We start from the raw sequence: 12,525 nt of genomic DNA on the forward strand, positions 1-12,525 counted from the left end.
TTCCACAATCAAGAAAGAGGGCAGTGCTGGCCAAGAGCCCGTTCTGGTTCAGCGGCGAAGTGAAGGCAGCAATTAGAAATAAAAGAGCAGTTTATAACAAATGGGAGAGCGGGAGTAGATAGCAATCAATATAAATTAGAAATTATGAAGTGTAGAAAATGGATAACAGAAGCTAAAAACATCAGTGAAAAATCATGGTGAAGGACAGAAGGAAAGGCTTTTATTTAGTATGGTAGGAGAAAACCCCAAGCTCCCAGCAGTGGGATAAGCTTATTAGTAGACAGAGGTGGTAAAATGATTGATACTGGAACAGACATGGCAGAAACAATTGGTAAATGTTTCAGTGCTGTCACTGGAAGGATGTAGGCAGATGTGCCAGGATCGGGGGATGATGAAGTGTGTCTTTGTCCAAGGGTAGGCTGAACAACATCTGCTAAAGATGAACATCAGGCTTGAAACTCAGCATCCTCCGAGAGCTGGTAGGGTGTCGGGTACAAGGGAAGGTGCAGGCTGGGTAGGAGGGGAGTGAGGCAGCCCTGCACAGAGCCTTGCAAAAGCAGCTGGTGGGGATCACATCTAAAGAGACTGAAAAGATGAAATGGCAGCTGGTGCTGTATCCCAAAAACAGTCCAGGAGCAGTGTCTTGGGGCCAGAGGGAATGAAAGGTTCTGGGAGATGCTCCCCCTCTGTGTTCCCTGGTAGCCACGTCTGAGCACTGGCCACAGAGGCGAGGCTGGGGGTTGTGTGTTTGGTCTGCTGGGGCGATGTCTGTCCTCTCATCTGTCATCTCTGCATTTATCCCGTTCTTTGTAAACCCGCCAATGATGCTTTTTGGCCCATGTGCCTTCCTGCAGCAGCGAGCTGTGAGATGTGAACAGCTGCTGCCTTTGGTTTAAATGTGGTACCCTATTATTCCTTCAGATGTCTTCTAGGTCTTGTGCTAGTGAGGAACACCAAACATGGGATTTCAGCTCTCTCCACCACCAAAACTGGCTCTTCACCCCAGTCTCTCCTCTTTTCTTGCAGCAGAAGGGTGGGCTTCTCTGTGCAGGGATTTCAGAGCACCCAGGCAATTTAGTACTCCTTTTAGTACTCCTGAAAGGAGCAACACAAGAAACTGGGGTCCCTTGGGGTGTGCTATGGGGAGCTGGGAATGCTGTGACCAACTCCTGTGTCTAGGTTTTCAAAAAGACACCAGACAATCAAGCACAGAGTCAAGGAATGAATTGAGGGCTGGAGAGAGAGCCTGGCATTGAGAGACTTGGAAGGAAAGAGCTCTTCTAGCTTATCAGGGAGAAAATTGAGAGGTGCCTTGATTACAGTGTGTGAGGGTCTTTACAAGGAGAAAATGCTGGTTAGTGAAGGGCTCTCTTTAATCTCACAGAGAGCAGTGGAGAACAAGCCAGGCACTGGGCGACACAGCCAGGCAATTTTGAGCTAGGATGGAGGCACTTGGGTTTGCTCCTGCAAGTGATTAACGATTGGGGCATTCTCCCAAGGGCAGTGGTTGATCCTCCATCTCTTGATGTCTCCAAAAGTTGGGCTGGGAGCCTGCCTGGAAGAAAACCAGGTTGCTGGGTTTGGTCTTGGGATGTGCGTGGTTGAACATCTGTGGGCAGGAGGTCAGGAGGAGAAGTCTGATGGTCCTTCCAGCCTCTCCACTTGGAAAATGCAGCTTCAGGTTGTGAATGTTTGGTAGCAGTAAGCATGTCCTGGCTGGAAAGGGATTGCGATGGTGTGGCACAGGGCTGGATGCGGGAAAGTGCTCCACAGCTCTGCTCATTTCCCAAACCTTTGCGGCATCCCCTATGAAGAGGAAAGGACCTGTCAGTCCCCGAAGGCAGATCTGCTCAGCCGCTCAGCTTAAACATGCCCTTTCCCTGGGCTTGTGTGCACTTGGCTGTCCAGGGCATTTTAACTAACCGTGGGGAGTTTTCCAGCAAATCCCTGGTAATATTTATACGTTTAGGAAACGATGCTTTCACACACACAGTTTTTGGCAAGGGTTCACTGCTGAGCAGCTGCCTAGGCTTGGGCAGAGCTGGAAGGAGACTGGTGGCTGTGCACAAGCTGAGGCAAAGCCGGTGGCTTTTATTGGCAAGCCCAGGGGTTCACACCATGAGAGGAAGGAGCAGGTGGCTGGAGAGGGCTCAGTGCCTTGGAGCTGCCCCGGCACTGTTCCCAGCAGCCTAGGACCTAGCAGGTTGGGGATATTTTGTCCCCAGGTGTCCCTTTGCGTTACAGAAATGACCCCACAGGGCAACGTGGGGTGCCCACCCATGGGTTTTGAGAGCTTGTCCTAGCTTGGCTACAGTCAGCATTTCATGACATAGCTTCTGCCAGTCAATGATCCGGCTCTGTGGAGGGGCAGGGTCAGGGGGTCCATGCAGTGCTGTGCCCCGTGCTCTGACAAGGGCAGGGACAGGTACACCGAGGACAAGCTCACCGATACCATCAGTGCAAATATAGCCCCCGCTCCCCAGGATGCTCTGCCCTGTGTATTTTTATCTGCTGCGGCCGGCGCGGGGGTGGCTGCTCCGCACCTCCGCAAGCGGGGCGCGGGACCTCGGCAAACAGGACGCGGCGGGTTCACGGCTCGACCCCGGGGCCCGGTGAGGAGGAGGAGGATGTGCCATCAAAACAAGCAATGCTGGAGAGGAAGATAAACAAACAGGCGGCTTCCAGTGCTGCCCCAGCCGAGGGCGAGTGGGAGCCCCGGGGCCAGAGCTGGCTGTGGTGCCGGCGGCGGTGCTGGCTGACGTCAGGGCGCCCGGGGGTCAGCATCCCTCTTATTGTTCCCCACCGGGGCTGGGACCAGGGCCAGGCGCCCGTCCCCCTCCCGTGAAGGGACACAGGCCATCAGGGCAGGTGGAGGACGGCTGGGACGCACTCTGGAGCCACAGGCCATTGCCACCCCGGGGCCAGCTGAGCACCTGCCTGCCTCCAGCACCCTGCCTCGCCTTTTTAACAGGCACTAAAAATAATCCCCAGGGAGCAGAGTGGCCACGGTCAGTGGGCGAAGGCGGTAGCGGCCTGCACATTTTGCAGGGTGGGGATGACATCCCTCAAACCCACGCCAGCCCAGTGCAGTGGAGAGGAAGTGGCCCTTTGGCTCCTTCAAAGGAGGGATGTTTTTAATTAGCGCAAGGTAGCTGTGGCTTTGCAGCTGCTAGTTAGCCAGAGTGGGGCTGGCAGTGTGTGTGTGACATGGACTGCTTGCACACAGGGTGAACAGCTCACAGAGAAGATGGCATGGGCACTCAGCTGGGCTGAGGTCTCTTGGCAGGTTGGATCAGGGCAGAGGTGGCAGCATAGGGCTGGCTTATGGGGCTGCTTGATGAGCAGAGCAAGCTCTTGTGTGCAGCAAAGTATTCATGCTGTGCTTGCCCAGTGAGACGCATGGGTGCTTGTGTCTTGTTCTGAATTGGGGCCACTTGGGCAGTTCTTGTTTCATTCCTGAGCAAGCTTTGTTCACACCATCCCATTGCTGCCCTGGGGTCCGAGTCCCACACTGGAAATGCAGTAGGCTGTGACTGTGCTGGGGGGAGCAGGACACTCCTTGCACACACTCAAGGAGCTGCCTTGCACACCCTCAAGGAGCTGCATGCTGCTGCAAGCAGGAGGGGAGGATCACTTGTGCTCAGGGTGAGTGTATATACAAGAGCAGGAGCGTGTGAACAAGACTGGGAGCGTGCATGCTGGCACTGATGGGAGCAAGGGGCAAAGTGCCACAACTGCTGGCTGAAGGAGACAGGGGCTAGCACTTGGTGCCCTTAGTGGAGCATTTGGGGGCACAGGTGCTCACCACTGCTTGGGTGCTGACCACTGCGTGGGCACCTGCCCCCTGCAGTGTTTGCCATGGAGGCGCGTGGCAGTCAGTGCTGTGGCATTATTTATTTATTTGCTGAGGCCCAATCAGGTGAGGGGCACCCAGCCAGTATGCACTTTCTGGGCCACTCCTGGCAGCCACAGGCTGCTTGCACAAGCAGTGAGTCAGTGGAACTGCATGTTGCTAAAACCAGACTTGGCACAGGCACCCCAGAGCAGCAGCCTGCCCAAAAGTGCCCAGACCTCGGGCAAGCAGCAAGTCCCCAGCAGCTGGACCAGGGCTATGCTATTCGTGATTACTCCAGACCTTGCATCTGCTGGGGATGTGGATGCTGTCCCAGGAGCCCTGAGGGAATGCTCCTGCTGGGGATGTGGGGACTTCACAACCCAAACCCCTGTGACTGGCTGTGCCACTGCAGAAAGTGCATGGCATCTGGGCCAGGTACAGGAAGCTGTCTGCTTGGTCCCAGCCCACTTCAGCCCAGCATCACCTGGTGTTTTGTCTGGGGGTGGAGGGATGGACAGGCACCAACACAGCCACCCTTCCTGGGGTACTGCACAGCCCTTGGCTCTGCAGTGGCATATGTGGTCTGGCACATGCAGGGAACCCTCCTTTGTAGCTGGAGTCTTCCTCATCCTCTCCGTGCCGTGTCATGCTGTGCCATACCCTGCAAAGCTGAGCTAGGCCATGCTGTGCTGTGATGTGCCAGGTTGTGCCATGCCAGGTGCCACTGCAGGCAGGAAGAGGGGCATCACAGGCCATCTGGCAGAAGGGGCCAGACCTTGCTTCTGCGGGAGAGGCCCCAGCCCATGCATGGGCACTGACTGCACAGTGCTGCTGAGGAGCAACTCAGCTCAGGGAATGATTGATCTCGTGTCAGCAAGGCGGTGGTTTGAGCCAGTGCCAGGCCTCAGCTCAAATGGGAGCATTGAAGGGGGATAGCCCCCTCCTCCTCCTGAAAGCAGAGCAGCAATCCCCCTGCCACCACCCCTGGCCCTGCTCCCACATCTTGGCCATTATAGGCCCCGTGGCTGCAGGCAGCTGCCTGGCCCTGGGGAGCACGCAAGGGGCAGCAGGCAGCACAGAGGTGTCTGGGGTCCCAATCTTGCCAGGCTGTGTTTGGGTTAGAGGAGGGCGAATGGAGCATGCAGAGACAGTTGGTAGGGGAAAAGGTGTGGGACATGGTCTGTCCTTTGCCACTGTACCCCACAGCTGCCGGTCCAGCCCTTCAGCTCAGGATGTGGCAGCAACTCCTGCAAGCAAAGGACCTTTTGGGGAGTAGAACAAGGTAGACTAATGGCACTGCTCTGTGGTAACTTCTCTGTCCCCAGCTGATGGGGTTTGGACTGGGGTGTTGCCATCCCCGCTGTCTCCACTGGCCTAGGGCAGGGCAGAGGAGCAGTGTTGCCTGCACCATTGGTGCTGCCTTCTGCAGCCCCCTGCACCCCTTCGGTGCCTGAAATAGGCTGTCAGGTTTTTTCACCATGTCCCTGCATGTCCCAAGCCCTTTGCCAGCTTCCCCCATACCCACAGCTACACCCCTTCTCCAGTGGCATCCACTGGCAGATTTTATTGGTGTTTCTGAGAGCTGATTCCTCCCTATCCCTTGGGCCAAAGCCCCTGTAGCCCCTTCCAGTTGTACCAGCCCATGCAGAGGTGATACTGAACAGCTGAGCACATCTGGGCAGGCAGCAGCACCTGGGGAGGGGTTGCTCTGCACCCCAGGGGGTACAACCATCAGATTCTTGAGGCTGCCTGCTCCCACTCTGCTCCGACCTTCGTGCCCTATGTATCTGTGTAAGGAAACAGGGCCATTCATGTATTTCTCTCTCTATTTATACCTCTCCCTTTCTGTATTTAGTGTGTACGCAGGCAGAGGGGGCAGCAAATGCCGAGGCCACTGATGTTCTTGGCTCCAGTGCTGGCTGGAATTTCGTCCTGGAATGTATCCTGAACCGCTCTGAAAACACGAATAAATCTCTGTGTGTTTTGTGCGTGTGTGTACACAAATATATAGACAACATATAGACATGGAGCCATATAGGGCATTTGTGAGCTTTGCTATTTAAAGGAAAGAGTAGTTAGAGGGTTTTCAGCGAGGCAAACACCTCTGGATCAAAGGGCTGCAGGGTGCTCTGCTAGTGGCCAGGCATCTTGGGAGATAGGTGGCACCAGCTTTGTCTTCTCCAGGGACCTGAAGCCACCCTGTTGGTGACATACCTAAGGTAGCACACCCACTGAGCCCCGAGCAGTGCTCTGGTCCCTTGGTTCCTACATTTGGTGGAGGTCTCTGCTTCCTGGCCTCCAGCTTCCCAGTGAGAGCCCCAGAGAGCCAACTCCTATGCTGATGACACAGGCTGCAAAACCTTATGTGCAGCTGGATGGAATAGGGCAAGGATATCAACCCCTCTGTGGCACAGGGTGGTCCAGGGCTTCTGGAGTGTCACATCAACTAGTGCTCACAGCTCTTGAGAAAATATGTGGGAAGGGAAAAGATAGATGTTGGGTAGCAGGTCCCAAGTAGGTGCTGAGTTGGGCATCTCCTTGGGATGCTGCAGCACAGCTGGTGCTCACTGTTGTCTGGGAATGACAATGAAAAGGGGAAAATAGAAATTTGGTCCCAGATCCCGAACAGGATGCTTGGCCATGCCAGGAGGGCACTCTTCAGGAGCGGCTGTCAGCTGTCTTGCTGTGGATGCTGAATGAGGCCCCCCGGTGGGAGTACCACTGAGTGTCCCAGCACCCCTTGGCTGGGGAGGAGGCACCCTATTTAGCCCAGGTCAGGGTCATGGTGGCTTCTTGTCTTCTGGGTGCTAAAACCCCTGATATCTTGGGCTGAAAATGCCCACATTTGGTCTCTGACCAAAGGCGATGTGTTTGTGGGTGGGGGAAATTGGAGCAAATTCCTCCCGTGAGTCCTGCACATGTGCGCGGGCGTGTGGATAGGGGAAATATAGTTTTCCTTTTGAAAAAAAAGTCCTGCTTATTTTTATACAGAACTCCAGAAGGGCTGAAGGTGGAAACTTGGTCTGTCAGCAGCTGTCACGGGGGAGCAGGTCCCTGCCTGAGTTTGGGGGGAAACCACAGCTGGGTGTTAATGGGACTGTTAATGAATTAATGTTGGCTGCTAGGGGCCGGCAGGGAACCTGGCTCGGTGCAGCATGAGCACATGGAGCCCTGCCCAGCACACGGGCTCCGGCACAGCTGCAGAAAGCTCCAGCTCTGGGAGCCATGCACTTGGGGAGGTGTGAGTCTCTCCTCATAGTCATGTCTCACTTTTTGGGTTATGGAAACACTTGGTAATGTGGCCACATTGCAGGGGGAGAGGGTCCCACACCAGAGAGCGTGGAAACACCCACTGTAGGTGTGCTGCCTTTCAACTCTGGGCATCTGCTGCCTGAGCTGATGATACCGCTTCATGCTGGGTCTACTCAGCTGCCGAAACCAAATCCTTAAAGCCCTTTAAAGAAAACAGGCTGGAAGGGAAATCCCTCCAGGTTTATTTGTGGGTTGGAGAGCCTATGCTGCTCGGTCAGTGCAATGCCTGCAGCAGCAGTGGTCTCTGCATGGCACTGCCTGTCTGCAGCCCTTCTCGGGGTTATTCCTCTTTCTCCCCAAAATGTGGAGGAGCACCCATGGGAATGTGGTGAGCACAGCTATGCTCCATGCTGCAGGCTCAGCAGTATCTTTGCACATTTTTCACACCTGGTTTGCTGGGAACAACTCTGGAGGAAGACGAGGAGGTTGTGCTAACATGCTGAACTGATGCTAAAATGGTAGGGGTGCAGTGGGGCTGAGGAATAGCACTGTATCCTCGTTGGACTGGAAATAAGAGGGAAAATGCAGAGAGCATCTGGGAAAGAGAGGACAAATTCTTCTCCATAGACTACTCCTACTCTGTCCTTCAGGCTCTGCGTGAGAGATTGGAAATCTCAGCCATGGGCAAGTGTGTGGCATCTCCTGGGTTTTCTCCCTCTGGTATCAGACAGCTGTTGAACCAAGAGGAAAGACTGACCATCCTGAGGGATGGATGACTGTGCAGAGAAAGAGATGACAATGTCAAAGAAGGGATGACCATGCTGAAGAAGGAAAGACCACACCAAGGAAGGGATAGATATACTGGAGAAGGGAAGACCGTGCTAAAGTAGGGATGGCCATGCCCAGAATGGCACTGTGGATGGACTGGTTCCCTAGCAGAAGATGCTGTTATGAATGGAGGGAGGCAGAGCCTCCTCTGCTGAGAGGAAGGCTGGAATAGTGTGAGACTTTGGGATCTCTGCGTTCTCCCCAGGGATGCTGTACTTGATGCAAAGACCACTCAGTCAGGCAGACCCTCACCTTACTAAGGAAACCCCTCTGGGCATTTCAACCCAATACCTTTCCTGGGACATTGTGCTGGTCTTTCGGAGTCAATCTCCAAGTGTGTAGCCAACATCTGCCACCCAGTGCCAAAGCCAGCCAGTGGGACTGAGGACCTGGAGAGGGCAGTGCCTGGGCCTCTCTTGCAGTCCTCCTAGCACGGGTGAGCTTTACACAACCTGCTCCCCAGCACTAGAGAAGGTCCTTCAGAGGATCCCAAATTCCAGTTTGGAGGGACTCTGAGGCTCCTCTGTGCCCAGTTGCCCGCACTTGCAGACTGGCTTTGGCTCCACTGGGCCCAGAGCCTTTCCCAACCCTATCCCAGACAGACGGATATCCCAAAACCCACTGGTCCCAGAGGCTCCCACTCAGTGTCCCTCTGGCTGAATGAGGTGGTGTGCGTGTGCCCAGACTGTCCCCTCCTGTGACTGTACAGTACACACGGCTAAATATATGTCTGTGCAGATACAGGAACTCAGAGGGGCTGAGTGATGCTCCCTTTCTATACCTCTTTTCATGGAGAAAACTAATGAGATTCATGTCATTAAAGGGCTCATGTTTTGTGGGATGGGAACCTTTTAAACGGGATGTGTCCTGGCTTAGTCATGGCAAATATTTACCAAAAAAAAAAAAAAAAAAAGAGAAAGAGGAAAAAAAAGGGACATACCATATAAAATTAGAATTCTGAAAATAGTATTTAAAGCAAGTGAGAGAGAGGAACCTAAAACAGAAAATACAGCTCAGTCTGTTCAAGAGTCAGGGGAAGAGAGAGTGGGGCGGGGGGGGAAAGCCAGAGATAAAACGAGAGAAACCTCGGCAGTAAAAACAGCATCTTGGTAAATAGACTATTAAAAAAATTCTGACTCGCTTTATGGCTTTCTTGGCTGCCGTTCAGCTGTCCTGCCCTGGCCGGCACGGAGGGAAGGTAGCAGGAGCTGGCGTCTGTGTGGATGCTCAGAGCCTCGGGACGCGGCTTCCCCCCACCCGCCCCAAGCAGCCGCGCAGGGCGTTAAATTTAGCCACATAATGATGGCCCTGAGGAGGCAGCCTTTTGTAGCCACACTGTAATTACTGCCTCGCTTATAAATTTTATTTTTCTTATTATGTTTCCTCCTCTGCTGGGGAAGGGGTGGGGAGGTCTCCCCCACCCTCATCAAACCTGCAGCTCTCCCGGGAGCAGGGGGTACCATGGGATGGAGGGGAAGGTGGGAATGGCTGCTCAAACCCTGTGCTGCTCTCCTGTCCCAATATAGGGCTGAGCCCCCCATTTGGGGATGGGGGAGGTGTTGAGCTAACCCTAGTGTGGTAGGGTCCCCAAAGCCCAAAGCATAGGTGTCTTGACCCCCCTGGTCCTTAGCCTTACCCTCTCAGGGTGCTTGGGAGATGTACTTGTGCCAGCAGGACCAGGGGATCTCCAGCAGGGCTGCAAGCCCACATCACAGCCAGGCTGAGGAGGCAGCCAGGACCCCCACCAGGGTGTGGGGGATGCAAGCAGCAGCTATCTGGCCCCACTTGGCGAGTCACCGGCTTCAGCCCTGCTCCTCACAGAGGTGGGAAAGGCGAAAGGGCGAGGGGTGGCCCCAGCCACCTCCTCCTGCCAGGGGCGGGCAGAGGGTACGGCTCCTCTCTGAGCTGGTGCAAGTGGGGGACAGCTTCAGGCCAGTCAAGAACGTGCCAGAAAAGGCCTCGTTCCCCTCTTGTTTTCCCAAAACAAAGGAAATAGTCTTGCATTGCTGGAAGTCGCGTGCTTGGGCTGTGCTGGCTTGTTATCATCCGATAACCTGCCGACCTGGGAGCTGCCCTGCTCCTCACCCGTTGAGCCTGCACTACGGGATGCGAACAGCTTCCGCATAAGCTGCCCTTTGCAGAGATCCGTTTTCCGCTCCCTGGGCTGGGGGGAACAGTGGTGGGGGCTGCAACGATGGCCCCAGCTGGCCCCAGGCTCACCATATGCCTGGTGAGACTTGCCCCTGCAGGTGATGGTGGATGATGAGGGAAGAGGAAAAGCAGAGGTGGCAGGTGCCTTGATGTGGCCCAGGTGCTACCATCCCATGTGCAGCGTGGAAGGTGATTTGGGGCTCTGCTATATATTGCTTTGTCCCATGCCACTTCCCTGAGAGCACCAGGACCAGGCTCTGCCATGAAGCTGGGTGGGTAGTGTACAGGGCTGAAGGTGGCTGGGGTCCCTTGGGGCACATGGTGATTCCTTCAGGGAAAGGACCCTTGCAAACTGCCAAGGAAGGCTGTGTAGCACCAGGACTGCCTGCTTTCCCTTCCAGCTTTGTGTCTTCTCCCAGGCTCGTGCCCTGGGTAGGGTGCAGTGGCACCAAGGTGCTGGTGGGGCTGGTGGTCACGGTGATGTTCATACATCACTATGGGAACGTGTTTGGGGGAGCATCTCCTTGGTAGAGAGGCAGGACCACAGCAGTCTCACCCAGCTGTGCCCAGGGAGGTGAGCTTATACCAAAGCATCCCCTTTCTCCAGCCCTGTGCTGTGAGGGCTCTGNTAGGGTGCAGTGGCACCAAGGTGCTGGTGGGGCTGGTGGTCACGGTGATGTTCATACATCACTATGGGAACGTGTTTGGGGGAGCATCTCCTTGGGGGACAGGCAGGACCACAGCAGTCTCACCCAGCTGTGCCCAGGGAGGTGAGCTTATACCAAAGCATCCCCTTTCTCCAGCCCTGTGCTGTGAGGGCTCTGTTCAGCACAACGATGACCCGAAGCAACCTCCATCCCATCCTCAAGTGTCCATTTCAGGGCAGGTAGGACAATACTAAATCAACTCCTTTAAAGCCTCCTGACCTGCAGCCCCACGGACGTGCCAGTCCCCATCCCTCCCTCATCTGTGGGCATGCTGGGGTCTGGTGCGCTGGCTGGCTGCCCGGGCATGGGGCTGCCTTGGCTGCTGGCCAGGAGGCTCCTGGCCTGGCTGGGTCCATGCCCTGTCCCTCCATCCCACTGCGGGGTCCGTGGCTTGTGCCAGGCGCCAGGAATTCAGCACAGAGGTGGTCATAGGAACCCCTGGGGACAGTGGCCACCACCTCACCGGTGGGGCTTGGGAGCCCAGGTGTATAGAGCACCGTGGACCAAAAGACAAAGTGCCCTTTCAGCCTAAGCTCTGGAAAGATGTGTGTGTGTGTGTGGGTGCAGAGGTTAATGCCTTCGGCCCTGGGGAGAGGAGAGAGCACGGGCTGGGTCCATCCCCGACGGGAGCTGGCCCCATCCCCACCGGGATTTGGCCCCATCCCCACCGGGAGCTGGCCCCACACATGTGCCTCTGCATGTGCCTGCGTGTGCCTCTGTGTGCAGGAGGCTTATGCATTTCCGTCTCGGTGTATTTACATACGTCATGTGTGTATCTTACTCATCGCTGTGTTTTTCTTTCCTTGTTCTTAGGTCTTTCCCCCACCCCCGCTATGGATCTATAATTCTTATGGCATTTTATTCTTCCCCCCTTTTTTTTTTTTTAAAACCTCCAGTTTTAGAAGTTGCTGGCTTCTTAGGAAAATAAACTGTATTTTTAGTGCTTGTCTGCAAGGCAGGCTGCTGATCCCGCCTGCTCCTGCTCATCTCTTACTCACTACTTGTTTAAGCTTTTATTTTCCCCTTCACCCTGTGCCGGGTTGTGGGGGCAGCCAGCGGCATTCTGGAGCTGAGCAGCACGGTGGGAGCGCACCAAAGTTGTCAATGAGGGAAAGGCAGCTCCAATCTGGCCTTTATTGAGGTCTGGGTTTGCGTAGCTCTGGAGCAGCCTGCCCTGTAATCAGCCAGCCACCAGAGTTGGCCAGCCTTGTAATAAAGTAGCTCTATATTTATTTGTTGTGCTTATACACCGCTCTGTAATAAGTTAGGAGTCTTCCCCACTCCCCTCATTTTCTTTGGGAAGTTCCTCTGGATCTCTGAAGGGAACTGCCATCCGATTCACAGTGGATGCCTGGGGCCCTGCATCCTGTGAGCTGCTCTGTCCACATCTGGGCCACACGCCTTCGGCTCTGTGTGCCCCAAACACCCCATGCCCAACTGTCCCCATGCTCTCCCCAGCATCCCAGCCCTTTTCCCCAATTCAGAGAGACCCGGTGGCTCTCCCAGTACCCCGCATTCCCCCCGTCCGCTTGTCCCCATCCCTGCTGCCCCCAGCACTGCCTCTGCGAGCCCCCCTCCCTCCCTCTCTATTTCAAGCTTGGGTCTTTTTAAAATACATTCATTAAAGGGAGCTCAGTTGCCCTTTCCCCGGCGAGGCTGGAACACTGACAGCCTGTTTGCCTGCGTGTCTGTAATTAAACTCAATCTCTAGGTGAATACAACAATGTGACTGCACAGAATAATTCCTGGAGA

At 55.0% G+C, this 12,525-nt stretch overlaps 1 protein-coding gene across 1 annotated transcript in view; it reads left to right on the forward strand.

The window, feature by feature from the left end:
• Window positions 1–12,525, forward strand: part of NHEJ1 (non-homologous end joining factor 1) — a 44,207-nt gene that overhangs the window by 8,101 nt on the left and 23,581 nt on the right. The gene's annotated exons all lie outside the window — the stretch shown is intronic.

Source organism: Lepidothrix coronata, unplaced genomic scaffold (assembly GCF_001604755.1).
Source record: "Lepidothrix coronata isolate B3197 unplaced genomic scaffold, Lepidothrix_coronata-1.0 Scaffold118, whole genome shotgun sequence".
NCBI lineage: Eukaryota > Metazoa > Chordata > Aves > Passeriformes > Pipridae > Lepidothrix > Lepidothrix coronata.